This window comes from Schistocerca americana, chromosome 6, assembly GCF_021461395.2.
Source record: "Schistocerca americana isolate TAMUIC-IGC-003095 chromosome 6, iqSchAmer2.1, whole genome shotgun sequence".
Lineage (NCBI taxonomy): Eukaryota > Metazoa > Arthropoda > Insecta > Orthoptera > Acrididae > Schistocerca > Schistocerca americana.
The window spans coordinates 604,217,581-604,233,151 of record NC_060124.1 but is presented as its reverse complement, the minus strand read 5'-3'; the positions used below and the strand labels follow the sequence as shown (position 1 = coordinate 604,233,151).

Here is a 15,571-nt window from a genome sequence, read left to right as displayed (position 1 = left end):
GCACACCGTTAGGCCGTCTTCCGCTCACGCCCCAACATCGTGCAGCCCGCCTCCAGTGGTGTCGCGACAGGCGTGAATGGAGGGACGAATGGAGACGTGTCGTCTTCAGCGATGAGAGTCGCTTCTGCCTTGGTGCCAGTGATGGTCGTATGCATGTTTGGCGCCGTGCAGGTGAGCGCCACAATCAATACTGCATACGACCGAGACACACAGGGCCAACACCCGGCATCATGGTGTGGGGAGCGATCTCCTACACTGGCCGTACACCACTGGTGATCGTCGAGGGGACACTGAATAGTGCACGGTACATCCAAACCGTCATCGAACCCATCGTTCTACCATTCCTAGACCGGCAAGGGAACTTGCTGTTCCAACAGGACAATGCACGTCCGCATGTATTCCGTGCCACCCAACGTGCTCTAGAAGGTGTAAGTCAACTACCCTGGCCAGCAAGATCTCCGGATCTGTCCCCCATTGAGCATGTTTGGGACTGGATGAAGCGTCGCCTCACGCGGTCTGCACGTCCAGCACGAACGCTGGTCCAGCTGAGGCGCCAGGTGGAAATGGCATGGCAAGCCGTTCCACAGGACTACATCCAGCATCTCTACGATCGTCTCCATGGGAGAATAGCAGCCTGCATTGCTGCGAAAGGTGGATATACACTGTACTAGTGCCGACATTGTGCATGCTCTGTTGCCTGTGTCTATGTGCCTGTGGTTCTGTCAGTGTGATCATGTGATGTATCTGACCCCAGGAATGTGTCAATAAAGTTTCCCCTTCCTGGGACAATGAATTCACGGTGTTCTTATTTCAATTTCCAGGAGTGTATATGACGAACATCTGTGATGGACTTGAATGGGTGATCATCAGTCTGGGAAAAATCGGACGAGCTAAGAATTTCAGGTATTTCGGTGTTGTCATCCAGGAGAATGGATTAGAAGAAGAAGCAATTAATGTCAGGATGAGGAAGTTAGCCTACGCATACCAATTGGTAAAGAATACATATAACAAAAAGTCTATGAATATAGGGGCCAAGTTTCGACATTATTATACAGTTGTAAAACCTGAGGGCTTAAATGCGACCGAAACTTTGAGCACGAATAGACAAGGTCAAGCTGAGCGTAGGGTATTAAGGAAAATCTTGGGTAATAGATGAGTTGATGGACAATGGCGAATGAGAGCAAATGAGGACTTTTACAGCAAGGCAGAACCTATCACAGCTTCTATTAAGAGGGGACGATTGTTATTTTACGGTCATCTCATGAAGATGGACGATGATCGACTAACAGAAAGAATATGCAGTTTCATCCGATCTAAGAAAACAAGGCCAAGATGGTGGTGTTGGTGGTTAGTGTTTAACGTCCCGTCGACAACGAGGTCATTAGAGACGGAGCGCAAGCTCGCGTTAGGGAAGGATTGGGAAGGAAATCGGTCGTGTCCTTTCAAAGGAACCATCCCGGCATTTGCCTGAAACGATTTAGGGAAATCACGGAAAACCTAAATCAGGATGGCTGGAGACGGGATTGAACCGTCGTCCTCCCTAATGCGAGTCCCGTGTGCTACCACTGCGCCACCTCGCTCGGTCAAGGCCAAGATGGTTCGAAGAATGTGAAAATGACCTTAGGCATATTGGTATCTCAGAGAGAGAAATTTCTGACAGGAACAAATTTAGAAGATTGGTGAACGCTACCAAGGTTTTAAAATGGCGTCAACGTCCAAAAGACAAAGAGGACCATTATCTGAAGAGCATAAACAGGCACTTCTTGGTGGGCTCAGAATATACTGGCAGGAAGTCAAAGCTGGAACAAGAAGAAGAGCTGGACACGAGAGTGAAGTTGGTTGTTACCACGCAGTCCATAAGAGGCTCAACTCGATAGTAAAAAAATAAAAAGTGTTTATTCGGTATAGATGGGAAGAATTCGGCAGTTGGTAGCAAAATAAAAAAATAAAATTGTAGCGGCAGTAGCCTTGACTTCCTGTCGTAATGTGAATTTTTAAGGGATAATGTTTTACTGCCTACGTTACATGTTAACTCGTTTACACTACGTGTGTAGTTCTTGGTAGCCCACTCTCGGAGAACGAAATGCGCCGTAATTAAATAAGTTAAACGAAACAAATTTTGTGACTCTTCGCTTAGATAATTTACAATGAAAGTTTTTGCAGTATGGGAAGAACAGTCATAGATAAGCATGTCGGCTACGAAAACCGATTATATTTTTGTTTCAATTTTCGAGCCCATGAATCGTTGCTTCTAGAGTCTACTAAAAAATCTGTAACCAAAGTGAGAATACATTGACCGTTAAGAGCAGACAAACCTCATAAGGTTTTTGTTCTTCTGCTTCTTCTTAACTTTTGCTGCATATGTTCCGCATCGTACACTACAGCCACGCTCGCGACGAGGAGGGGGATATGCACGGCCTGTCCTGCTTTCAGACGGACCGCAGGCGCGCCGTAATGCAGGCAGGCGTCAGCTGTTGGAGTGGACCACTTGCAAACAATGACATCACTCGCGTGCTGTGAGAACGAAGCTCGCGGTGCAACCGTTGAAATCATCGCCTCGAATGTCACGTCTGAATGGAGGAGTATCCTCTGCAGCAGCCCGCCCAGTTGGCCGTGCGGTCTAACGCACTGCTTTCCGGGCGGGAAGGAGCGCCTGGGCCCCGGCACGAACCCGCCCGGCGGACTTGTGTCGAGGTCCGGTGAACCGGCCAGTCTGTGGATGGTTTTTAGGCGGTTTTCCATCTACCTCGGCGAATGCGGGCTGTTTCCCCTTATTGCGCCTCAGCTACACTATGTCGGCGATTGCTGCGCAAACAAGTCCTCCACGTACGTGTACACCACCATTACTCTACCACGCAAACATAGGGGTTACACCCGTCTGGTGTGAGACGTTCCCTGGGGGGTCCAGCGGGGGCCGAACCGCACAATAACCCTGGGTTCGGTGTGGGGCGGCGGAGGGGTGAAGTGGACTGCGGTAGTCGTCGTGGGGTTGTGGACCACTACGGCTGCAGCGGAGACGGAGCCTCTCCGTCGTTTCTAGGTCCCCGGTTAACGTACGATACAGTACCATACAATCCCCTGCATCTCGGCAACAACGAACAAAAAAGAAACCGCCGAATAACTTTAAAACACAGTCCACGCCGTCACAGAACGACTACGAATATAAACAGCACGACACGAATCCCCCTGCCGGGCACTTAATTGTCAGTTACATAGTAATGATGTATATGTAGCATACACTGCTTTGGGTGTCTTCTCTCCGTAAAGCAGACGTTGTGGCGACGGGAACATTCTCCGGTACTACTGCTCTCCTAAAGAGTCAAAGTTCGACCAGCGTGGCACAGGTGATGACTGGATTTTCGCTTTGCGCAGCATCCGGCTTTAACAGATAAGTGACGTCACTTGTCATTCACACTGTACCGTTCTTAATGACATCATCTTCAATGTCCAGAAAATCGAATGGCTACTGTTAGTTTCGTCGACAATGAAGACATCAGAACGCTGTCTCCGTTATACTGTCTCTCTCTCTCTCTCTCTCTCTCTCTCTCTCTCTCTCTCTCTCTCTTTTTCTCACTCGCTCTTCCTCTATCTCGTCTTACTTTAAACATTGACTCCAGGTTATCGATGGTTCTTTTTGAATTATGGGTATACATGTTTTCAAAGATTACAGAGTTCACTTTGCTTAATTTTTGTGATCCCAAATCTTCATAATAAAATCGATGCACTGCCTTGTCAGTACCGTTTTTCACCCCTAGTGCATATTTCAGAGCAGAGCCTTGTCTTTGGGGCTTCAACTGGCTACTAACAAATTGTTCATAGCGAGCCTTCTCCCACATGTGCATACACAGATTATTAATTAGTCGTTAGTAGTCAGGGTCGAATATGGGAAATAATTCGTGTAGCTGCAATTTTTTCTACAGTCACAGGACGGAATTCCATGAGCGACATACTAAAGTATGGCGTGAGGTATAAGGGGTCAGTGTGGGGACGGATGTGGGCTTTAAGGGCAGTTACGTACATTTTTCTAGAATAACTCGAAAATTGCGGCAACAAGCGAAAACGTACCAGTACAGAATTGAAGTACAGTAAATTTCCCGCGAAAAAGCTCCCATTCATTTTTTTTCTCTCTAGGACCAATAGTTAGCGCGCAGAGAGCGAAAGAATACTGAAAACCTCGCGCACCGCGCAAGCGCCGTACCTGAAGTGTTTTTTATAGGTAAGTTTGTGCTAGTTACCCGACTTGTTGGACGACAACTGTTCTATTCAAAGTTTTCGCCTCGATGCACTCTACACTACTGTGGTACGTTATAAACAGTTATCGTTTGCACCTTGTATTCTCAGCTAACAGTCTTCGAAAAGGTTAGGTAGCGCTTTTAATCACCTACGTAACACTTAAATTCTCCTTATTGCACGGAACGTAACTGAAGACAAAGCCGTTTAACATGCCCGTAATGCACCTGAAAATATACTGTACAACATTCGAGTCGTAATAGAAAAATTGGAGCTACAGAAATCTAAATTCAAGTAATGCATCTGCCCCGCTCGGTATCTGACGTAGCAAGTGATCACACATCACAGCGGTACACGTTTCCTAGCCCAACGTTCGCGAATGCATAGAAATTATGTCAGAGATTCTGTCCCGCCCACTGTCAGGTCTCGTGAGGGGACGTCTGAAGAAAGTACAACAAAGCGAATTTTGAAACTGGAGCAGCACCTGAAACAGCCGCGTGCGCTGCAGAGTCTCTGCTCCAGTCCCAGGTCACAGGTGAAGTGGACGTTTGTAATTTTTCACGTTGTTACCGAGCTCATTTGGAGTGTCGCCTTTCACAGGTGTTGCTTTGTTTCAAAGAGTGGCTGAAGACGTTGCGCAGTGTCGTCGGTCAGGCGTTATTTAGCAGCGCGGCCTACAGAGGGGAGCAGTCACGCCTGTGGTCTCACCTCGCTCCAGCGTGCACAGCCGAGCCCCCCCACCCCCCTAGCCGGGATTCGTCTGCTGACGCAGCTCTGCGCTGCAGGCGCCGCCGGCACGTCGACCTGCGCAGTCGCGCGTGCGCAGGTATCGATAAGGAGCATCCGGATCGATCTGTGGACGAGCGCCGAGCGCCGCCCGCTATCGATACGCCCGCTACCCTTACTGGGAGGGACCGCGCTGACTCGCTATTTGCCTAGCGCACCGCTGAACCCTCCCACATAACACACGCACCGGTCGTCTGCACACTGTAGTGGCCGCCGTTAGCTTGGAAGCATTCTTATAGTCGATCGGTGTAAAAAACAACAAAAGTCAATTCAGGCTCACAATAATCCTTTCTATAATAATGAACGTGCTCCATTTGATTAATCCCGGAAAAGGCAGTGGAAAGTAGCGACTGAATCATAGTATTCCATCGTTTATTCATAATCTGTACATATAAGAATGTGTGTGCTCCAGCACAGCTCTGGGATGGCGGGAGAAATTTTTTCAAAACAAACTTGGTACGATTGTTACTTTCTGAAAAAATACGCTATAGGATTTTAAGACACATCTTAGGGATTTGGAGGGGTAAGACGTAAAAATCAGCGAATACCAACTACATTAGTGTCAAATTCACAGTTTTCCGGTTTTATAGAATGATGCGTAGCATTCCCGATCACACGTAACCCCCATAGAGGTATCGGTGGCGTTAGGAAGAGGTGTTACAGTGTTCCGAGGGCCAGCATTAAGTAAAGAGTCTAGGATCATACAGAAGGCCGCAAGGTGCCGTTGACGTAGCTGTCGCGAGCAGGATTTTAGGCTAATTACAGCGCGCGCAGGGGCGTTTCTTGCCGCGCCGAAACGGAAACAATTAGTATCCTCTGCCACGAGTTTCTCTGTGGTTTTCAGAGTATAAAGAAAGACACTGGAACGCTTGGAGAAATGTCATCCAAACTTCGTACACATATAGTACTCTAGCTAGGAAAAATTGTTCTGCCTGTATGGGGCTTATGGCGAAGAGGTGTGAGGACGTAGTTAAAAAGTGGTTTAAATGGCTCTGAGCACTTCTGAGGTCCAGTCCCGTAGAACTTAGAACCACTCAAACCTAACCAACCTAAGGACATCACACGCATCCATGACCGAGGCAGGATTCGAACCTGCGACCGTAGCAGTCGCGCGGTTCCGGACTGAAAGGGACGTAGTGACATGTAAGCATCTTTCTGGAACACTTGGAGCAATTTCAGCCAAACGTAGTACAATCCTGCCACACTGTTTCAGAAAAGAATACCTGCGGGGTAAGATTCCCCTAGAAGGAGTGCGATTTTGAAGAAGGCCACATGTAAAAATAATACAACACCAAGTACCTTAGTGGTAAACACACAGTTTTCAAGTTTTCTAGGCAGATAGATCACACTTCCGATGATATTTTACCCTTAGGGCTGTACCAACGGATATCCCAGCCGTAGAGTAACCGAAGTTGATCAGTATCATACAGTGATTCATCACGGGCACTGAGGACACCACGTCTCAATTCAGCAGTCAGCTGACGGGATATCCATCATGTGGACACTTTCCTGAATCGTGGCACATCGCGGACGATACTATAAGCTGACCCGAGACTTATATATCCAAATACTGGCCATTTCCTTTACGGTAACACGCCTGTTTTCTTTGGTGCGCCCTCGTCCTTCCACTGTCACAATGCTTTCGTTCGCCTGACAGACGTCGTACTGTGCTGTCATCCTGCGGTGCGTCTGCACAGCTTCACTACTCAGAAAACGTATCACAGATCGTTGCTCCAAATCTGTCCAAGTCGAGAACTGGGCGGCCATGTTTGTACCGACGCAGCTTCGTTTTCTATGATGCAACAAAAAGATGCCAACTATTGTTCATTCGTCGAAATACAAGGATAACTGCTGCCAGCTGCAAAGCGGTAGTACAACTTTTAGACTCGTAATGTACTTTAAGGTTTTTCATTTGAATCACTCTCCTAATACCAAATCTAACCGATGGTAATGCAAAACATTCAGGAAAAAGGATAAGCTTTTTTTTTTTTCAAGAGACAAAGAATCAAGACAGAGGACCTGGTTAAAATTATAGTACTAGAGACTGTTTTGAAGAGAGGACTCTGTAGAGGTAACTGGCGGGGACTGTCCCCGTGCCGGCCGCGGTGGCCGTGCGGTTCTGGCGCTGCAGTCCGGAACCGCGGGACTGCTACGGTCGCAGGTACGAATCCTGCCTCGGGCATGGGTGTGTGTGATGTCCTTAGGTTAGTTAGGTTTAAGTAGTTCTAAGTTATAGGGGACTTATGACCTCTAAGATGTTGAGTCCCATAGTGCTCAGAGCCATTTGAACCATTTTGAACTGTCCCCGTACAGTTGTAAGCTTTCTATAAAAAATTGTCTTTATGTGAGAAAAATGCGTATAATGTACTTTAAGGTATCGTATTCAATTGCTGAGCAAAACTGACTTGTTTGGCCTTGTGTTGGGCATGTGAACAGTGTCGTGAAATAAAACTTTATAAAATGCGAAATTTGAAATGAAGAAAAATTATCAAATTAAATGCCAGAAGAAAATAATTGTGTGTTCAGTAAAAACTGTACAACTAAAACTCAGTACAGAAGTAATTACGTAAGTGCAATGTTTGACTTGGAATATCCAGAAAAATAAATTACTGCTCTACTCGGAAAAAATAACTGTTTGAGATTAGCAACACTGTTCACTGAAAATCAGTCTGCTTGCTAGTACGACACGTGACAATCCCGGCTACACACTGTCTGCTCAAGAAGGAAAGGTGAGATCTAGCCTGAAATAGAAGTGACTTACCTCTTTCTCAGCACGCTGTTTCGTATCTGACGTAGTGACGTACTCGAAAGCAAACGCAAATCTGCAGATGCAGCAGCTAAAGGAAAATATACTACACACTACTAACATCCTTCTTTTTGCAACATTCTGGGACTTCGTGTGGTGTAAGGTACAATGCACACACGACAGAACTTTCCCAACTTTACTATTTGTCACGGAGGTGGGGTTTACTGTAACGAAAATTGTTCTTGAGAAATCAAAGTCTGATTATTGACAAAAAAATTACGCAAGATAAGAAGGCTAACAGTTACAAAATCCTCTCATTGCAAAGAAACTACAAATATTTCGTAAATAACTGAGTTATTTGTGACATAATGAAAAACAAAGAGATGAAATTAACACTAATCATTAAAGTTATTAGTTATCTGAGGGGGAAGGATTTCCTACAACCAACAATACTGACGAACATTTCATTTTTGCGCATACCTTCGTTACCATTAAAATTCTTACAAAATCTTCTCCATCAATATAAAGAACGAGAAAGTAGTAGCGGTTTTAATCTGCCAGGAAGTTTCATATCAGCGCACACTCCGCTGCAGAGTAAAAATTTCATTCAGGAAGATTATATCTGTTCCTATTATAACTAAGTAAATGTTGAGGTAATACAGTGATAAGGAATTAAAAATATGCGGGTAAATATATTCGTAATAATATGAAGAGATTCATGTACTCTCAGGCTGACATGGGGTACAAACGCACGTTATTTGCGTGGACCTCTGTGATTCGGGCAAGCCAACTGTTCACTTAAAAAATATCAAGGAAACATGCAAATAACTAATTTACATTAAATTTCTTTGTTTGCTTTTGACATTCACAAGGGAATCGTATTTCTATTTTATAGATGAGGGACTAAATAATTCTGACTGCAGACAATGAACAGCCAGAAATTTTACTTTAAAATTCTGCTTCCATTCTGTACGCGAGGTCTGCCCGTTATGCAACACACGCTATCGCTTTCGTCATTTCATGAATGTCGTCTGCCCTTAAATTTAGACGCGTTGAATGATAAGCTGTATGGCGTCACACAGTGGGACATTTGTTGTTTCTTCCGCCTCCAAGGCCTGAAAATCGCTGACATACATAGTATTTTGCTTTTGTAGAAAAACTTGCGTAAGGAATTACTCGTCATAGCCAAATCTTAATTACGCCATAATTGTATCACTTTTCTGCTTTCTGCACTCGGGAAATAATTAAACCACCGTAGTTGTTTTCTTTCGCAGACTTTAGAAAACGTTTTCTGTTCGTTTCCTGCGTCTTTTTTTTCCTGCCTTCAGAGTTTAAGCGAGCATAATGATTTAATGTTACTACGCAATAAATCTAATAAAGAACATACAGAATGATTAATTAATAATTATTAGAGTCATTAATAAAAGTCTGATTACGACACTAATAAATTAAGCGATTTAATAACCTCACATAACATTATGTCCAGTAATAGTCATAACGTACTGCTTCACTTTCCTTGTAACGAATAGAGCATAGAAGCGACAGAGTTGTGACATTTTTAGGACAGTGTGCTTCAAAGGACACTATCTGAAAGAAATGTAATCTGCGCAACAATGTGTCCCAGAATTTTCTGAAAAAGGTAAAGCAAATGTTGGGCCTGAATTAAGGACTTGTGAATAGCTCTCCGGGCTGTCGAGTTGACAAGGGGTGGTTAACAGTGAGTAAATTGGCTAAGGGGTTCTTACTGGCTAAAGCGTAGATGTTACTAATACAGTGTGTCCATAAATTATCTTCACAACTTAAGACTATAACACCTTTAAAACTATACTATATGTTAACAAATGGTTTTCATCGTGTGATAACTCAAAGTTTTGTTTCGTCATTCGTACACGTCAAAATGTGCACACTTATGGAGCACGGGTAATGTCTAATCGGAATTCCATTTCACTTCATGTGCGATTGTTCAAATAGGCTGCGAATGCGTGCCTTCATCCAGTGTAGGTCTCTAACCTTGTTTCAGTGCACCAGACCCTTTACAAAACCCCACAGGAAGAGGTCCCGTGGCGTGGGGTCAGGGGCTCGTGGCGGCCATCGAACTGGACCATCTTGTCCAATCCAACTACCTGGAAACTTTTAATCTATAAACTGACGGACATTGAGGGACCGGTGGGTAGTTGCCCCATCCTGCTGGGATACAACATCAGGTTGCAATAGTTCCGATTGTAACATGTCCAGGTAAACACTACCGTTGATGGCAGACTCGACCAAAAATAATGGGCCGGTGATGTAATTATGAGTCAGTCCCCGCCAAACATTGACCGTGGGACTGTCTCTTTCCATTTCTCGTGTAACATGAGCATGCTGTCGAGCCCACATACGAACGTTATGACGATTCAGCTTGGCGGGTACATGAAATGTTACCTCACCAGAAAAAAATTCCAAGAAGTTATTGTTTGCGTCAGTGTTGCGTAGCATATCCACTGCAAACTGTTAGCGCCGAGGTTTGTCCGTGGGCATCAACGCCTGAGGCAGCTGCCCCTTGCAGGAATATATTCGTAACCTCTCCTGCAAGACACTGATCGTCTTATTTGCAACTCTCTGACCACCAGACACACCTATTTGGCCGGACTCCTTAAAAGTGCCTGCCGTACCTTCTCCAGGTTGGCGTCTGAAACAGACGGGCGAACCTCCTCCTTTTTGTGGAGAGCACTATCTGCTTCCATAAATGATCTGTGACAAGCCCAAATAGTTGGTCGACTGGTAGTTGCATCCATACCGTGTTCGAAAGTTCCGTTGCACTTGTGTATCGGACGTCGTCTCAATGAACCACTAAGCTTTCTCCTGTGGCGTCCACATTTGTGCAGGTTTCCATTTTGCCTCAGAAGTGCGTCACCTAGAAGGTTAAAAAAACACTTTATGAGTTACCACTTGTTGAAAACCTACTTCTTTACTCACTTTAGGCGATCAGGCCCAATGGACCGCGCGCTGCTTTGAGAGATTGCCTCCAGCCTGTTTTCGGCTCCTTTCTGTCATCCTTCCAGCAGTCCCACTCTCTGAAGGTCTTTGGATACGCAGTCACTCCATAGAGCTATGGCAGGCCGGTGTGGCCGAGCGGTTCTAGGCGCTACAGTCCGGAACCGCGCGACCGCTGCGGTCGCAGGTTCGAATCCTGCGCCGGGCATGGATGTGAGTGATGTCCTTAGGTTAGTTAGGTTTAAAGTAGTTCTAAGTTCTAGGGGACTGATGACCTCAGATGTTAAGTCCCATAGTGCTCAGAGCCAATATAATTATTTCTTGTTCAGAAAACGATTATGTTGAAAAATTCTGACAAATGTGACTTTGGTGTAGCAACAGTCGCGGAATTGGATACTTTTGAGTCGGTAGCAAGGATTGTTTTTCCACGATCGTATTGACCAACTGGGATCACGTTAACAACTTCAGTTCCTCTTCTTCCTTTGTTGTTGCTTCTTATTTTTCCAGTATTTCCTCATTTTCCCCCCTTGAAGTAACAGTTTTATTGTTTTTGTCGTTTTATTCTTCAGCTATCACAGTAGCATAGTGGTACATTAAAGAATGTAGGTAAGTCTACTCCATTGCATGGTTTGTTTGGAAGCGTAGCGCACAAAACTTGAAGTAGAAGAAACTCGCAACAAAAATGGTCAGTTGGCTCTGAGCACTATGCGACTTAACGTCTGAGGTCATCAGTCCCCTAGAACTTAGAACTACTTAAACCTAACTAACCTAAGGACATCACACACATCCATGCTCGAGGCTGGATTCGAACCAGCGACCGTAGCGGTCGCGCGGTTCCGGACTGAAGCACCTAGAACCGCTCAGCCACAGCGACCGGCAAAGTCTTAACAGAACAGTCCTACAATGAGCTGTTTCATACCTCTTGTTTTCCTTAGAAAACCTATAGAATGACTAATTTGATGTTTTTTTATTATTGTTACAGTTTATTGCGCTGCGTACTCTCCCTATTGTACAAGTCATACTAAAAATCGGTGTAAACGTGTACAACCGCGTAGGTTCTCTCGTGCTACTGGAAAAATGTGTTAATTTTTCTCCGTGACTTGTACGGTTTTGTCGTACCTGAAGATGGGATTAGTGTTCTGAAACGGTAGTGGTGTAGATGCGTTTATCCAGATAAAGGAACTTTGACATAACAAGCAGCGGATTTTATTCGCCATTAGCACTAAACGAATCTATTCACATTCGTCACTTATCACAGTTGTGGGCACCTGCAGAAATATTTCCAAAAGGAGACAAAATTCTAAAATTGCCAATGTTCATATTACTTAGCCGATGTGGTCGAGAACGTGTCGCGCCGCAATAACTATGTTTGAGAAGAAGCACAGAAAACTTTTGTTACTTGAAACGACCGATAGCTTTACCCTCAGTATTTTAAGGGGGACTGCTCCGAGAGCTAAACGGTGACCATATTTCAATAGTATATGGAAACTACATCGTTTTATATTATTGATATGGATTTGGATGATACCTTTTTGATTGAGCGATCTGAAATTCACCTACACACGATAACATCTGTTGTATGCCACGTTATGAAATAAAATTACGTAATATTTTTAAAAAAGTTCACCATTCCCGTAAGGCGGAAACTAATAATTAAAAGTCTGCTGTAGGGAAAAAAATCCTCACAGCCATTGAGCATATCATATCGGATATTAAGAAAAATAACCAACAAAGAGGGCAAATTAAAACTCCTCGACCTGGAAAAACAGGGAGTAAATTTTATAAAAGACTTATTCAACTTTGATGGCATCTCCAAATTTCGCACATAATCATATCAATGGGCTTGTTCCATTTTTCGTGCTTTCTACTTTTTAATGTTAACTTACGTAGCTAAAGTTGAACAGAATATTTTTTTGAATTGGACGGGTGTAGGCTAGGGCGTGTATATAAGTAGATAAACGTGTGTATAGAAGTAGATAAACGTGTAAAATGCGTAACGGCCCCTCGACACTGGTGCTAGGATTGACCTTCAAGATCCGAACCAATGCAATCGTCCTCGGAATTTTCTCACATTCTTGGGCAACCGTAACAAATTGGACTGCAGAATTCGTCGGACTGCTCGTGGTGGAGGGTTTCAGACAACAGAGGTCGAGAAGGTCTCAGTTCTTGGGGAGCAGAAACCAGTTTTGTAACCTGCAGCGTAGTATGGTAGCAAAAAAAGTCATTGTTAAAAATTCACGAAAGCACAGTAATAATGGAAAAGCCGCGCTCCTGAACCGTGTGACTGCGTAGGCAGTGTGTGAGAGAGACGAGCAGCCGGCAGCGCGGCTACTGGACGTGGGGGAGAGAACGGACTCGCAGCGGGCAGCTCGTTTCTGGCAGTGACGTCACGCCTGCGGCCGCTAGAGCTGTGCTGGAGCCAGTGGCGGCGCTGGAAGCAAGGAGCGTGGCAGATAAGCGAGGCGCGGCGCGGCCGACCTCGCGATAGCCCCGCGCTCACAGCTTTGTACAAGCACTGACCCCTGTGTCCGGCCCTCCGCCTTCGCGGCCGCGTCTGAATTTCTCCCACGTCCTCGCTAGCACATATATTTTGTCACACGCTGATAGAGCAGAACAGGCAGCGCGGAGGGGGGATGTGAAAGAACTATATGATACCACTAAGATGCTCTCAAAGAAAAGCTTCCAGAGGAACCGACCAGCAAGGAATAATAAAGGGAAGATACTAACTACACATGAAGAACAATCACGTAGGTGGAAGGAACACTTTAAAGAAGTTCTAAATAGAGACCTCGGTGGGGAGGTAGAAGAACAAGAACAAACGAAATACAAAATCCTAGTCCCAGCATTGGTGTAAATGCACCCAGGAAAGCAGAAATTCGGATAGCACTGAAGCAGATCAAGAATGGGAAGGCACCAGGACGAGATAATAAACAACCGAGATTCTCAAAACAGACTTGGACACCACTGTCGAGTTATTGTACATCCTCTTAGAGAAGATATGGAGAGAGGAGAAAGTGCCAACAGATTGGAAATGAGGTGAAAATATCCAATAAAGGAGGTTACTAACTGCAACAACTGGCGAGGCATTACCCTATTGTCTGTACCGAGTAAGGTACTTTCGAGGATCATTTCAAACCGCATTAAGGATTCTGTGGAAGCACAATTGAGGAGAGAGCAGGCGGGTTTTAGAAAACATCGAAGCTGTGTGGACTTTATCAGGTCTCTCAGAATTATTCTGGGACAAAGTGCGGAGAGGCAACACACCCTCTACCTTACCCTCATTGACTTTGAAAAGGCTTTCGACTCTGTCAGTCGAAGAGTCAGGTGGCATACTCCTGCAAAATATGCCATTCCAACAAAGATTATTAACATCATCAAGGAAATGTATGAAGACTATGAATGCCAACTACTACATAATGGAGAACTAACAGAGCCTTTCCAAGTTAATTCGGGAGTACAACAAGGGTGTATTCTTTCGCCAACACTATTTATTTTGGTTTTGGACCATCTGATGAAGAGAGTGATGGGGGGGGGGGGGGGGACGGAACAGAGGCGGTATAGGCTCGAAGATCTAGATTTCGCACACGACATTTGCTTAATGGCACAAAGATATCGAGACATGGAAGAGAAACTGGCCAGGTTACAGAGAGAGGCGGAAGTTGCAGGCCCCAAGATAAATGTTCGCAAAACCAAAGAAATGCTGATAAATTCGACCATCACGACTAGGCTGGCAATTAATGGAGAGGACGTAGAACAGGTCCAATCTTTCCTCTGTCTCGGAAGGATAGTCACTGAGGAGGACGTCCGTAGTCGCATCCGCAAAGCAAATGGTGCATCTGTAAAACTGTACCCTGTCTGGAGAAGTAAGAACATCTCAAAGAAGACCAAACTCCGGCTTTCCAATGGAAATGTGAAGGCTGTTCTGTTGTACAGTTGCGAAACTTGGAAGGTGACTAGCCACATCAAAAACCAGCTCCACGTTTTCATCAACCGCAGTCTCTGGCATATTTTAAATGTGAGATCGCCAGATATAATGACAAATGAAGATCTTTGGAGAGAGACAGATCAGCAACCAATCAATATACAAATCAAAGAAAGAAAATTGAACTGGATTGGGCATACATTGAGGAAACCAGATGGATGACTTTGGATTGGAACCCTCAAGGAGTTAGAAAACGTGGTCGTCCCAAACAGACGTGGAAAAGGACGATCGAGAGAGAAGCTGCAAAGGATGGGAAAACCTGGAGTGAAGTGGAGACACATGCTAGAAATCTTCGTCACGCCCCTATGTTCCAGAGGGAACGACAGGAACTAAGCAAGCGTTCTCTGCAGTCCAACACACGCCAACAGCTTGACGTTAGATGTGCCACCGAGCAGCACGTCAAGGCAGTTGAGCTCCATATCACGTCTCCATGTTTACCGTTTCCATTTCAGTCCATTTGATTTTGTTTCGTTTAGCTAAAGTTGAAAACAGGAAAAGCGCGAGACGCACTCGCACTGTGAGGGTGCCGTACAAACTTAATTATGTACGTAGGTAGTTCATCTACAGGTTTTGATGACTGATTTTGCGAGTACCAAACTGTGTGGCGCAAATGTCCGTATGTTCTGACTACATTGAGCCTCGTTAATATACTTAGCTAAGCTCGCGCCTCGTCACTTAACGCGTCAGCAGCGCTCCTAGCGCATAAAATCGAAACTACAGCGCCAGGGACATTAATTTTTATGGAGTAACGCAGCAACATGAATGGCAGCACTTTTCCGAAACGCGGTGCCAGTGCACCACATCTTGTGTTTATATTGATTCACGCATCGTGAACACGTTGTATATTTACCTAC

General features: G+C 45.0%; 1 protein-coding gene across 1 annotated transcript in view; it reads left to right on the top strand.

Moving 5' to 3' along the window:
• LOC124619387 (Down syndrome cell adhesion molecule-like protein Dscam2) overlaps positions 1 to 15,571 on the top strand; it is an 853,562-nt gene that overhangs the window by 26,657 nt on the left and 811,334 nt on the right. The window lies entirely within an intron of this gene.